Source organism: Rhinopithecus bieti, unplaced genomic scaffold (genome assembly GCF_001698545.2).
Source record: "Rhinopithecus bieti isolate Rb0 unplaced genomic scaffold, ASM169854v2 scaffold_34963, whole genome shotgun sequence".
Taxonomy (NCBI): domain Eukaryota; kingdom Metazoa; phylum Chordata; class Mammalia; order Primates; family Cercopithecidae; genus Rhinopithecus; species Rhinopithecus bieti.
Window position 1 is genome coordinate 14881 of NW_016814679.1, and position 992 is coordinate 15872.

The window sequence follows — 992 nt, forward strand, 5'->3', positions numbered from 1 at the left end:
CTTAAAAATAGTTCTTTTGCTCTCAATTTTATCTCTCCTCTCTTAGATCTTCAACCTTTTCCTTTTTATTGGCTGTGGCTCATTAGCATTTAAACATGATAATGTTTAAGAATAACTCATCTTAAATTTAAAATCTTTTCTCCAGATACTGCCTTAATTATTTACTCCCATTCATAGCCATATTTCTTGAAGGAGTGGTATGCTTCATTGCATCTATTTACCTCTCACACATTCATTCACTTGCTGCCATCTGGCTTCCAATCCAATGACTCTAAGACAACTTCTGCAGCCAAGATGGCCAATGTTGGTTCCGTTGCTGAAATGAACACTTGTCTGTTCTTACGTTCCAATATTGTTGACTTCTCCACCCTTAACTTCATTGTATTGTGAAATAAAAATACACATAGAAACATGCATAAAATATAAACATATAGTTTAATAATAATTCTCTTTGGTTTCAGAGACACTACAATTCTCTGGAATTTTGATTGGGTTCTCTAGAAACAGGGTATGAAACAAGGATTCTTGAGCAAATGATTTATTGAGAGGTCAGTTTCAACAGAAACCTGTAAGGAAGTAAGGGAAGGAAGATAGGGAAAGAGAAGAAGTAAAACAAAGGTGCAGCCTCAATTTGACCTCATGAGGAGAAATGGGGCATAAATGGCACTAAAAGATTTGTCCTACCTTGAGGCAAGGGACCCAGGCTTGTGTACTATCACCTCAATTAGTCTTTACCTGTGGATCCCCTGGAGAAAGGCATAGTCTTCCAGACATCTTAGGTGAGGCGACTCCCTTCCACAGATAGTAATTTTCCAAAGTAGCTGCAGGATAATTTCACTGGCCCAGTAAAAGGGATCCGAGAATAGTATTATAGCAATAGCAAATACTACATCTGATTTTCTTTATACTTTTACAACTATGCTTTCTGCAATATTTTTCCACAATACTACACAGGCACATCAAAGACCTTTGTGATATAAAGATCTTTTTTA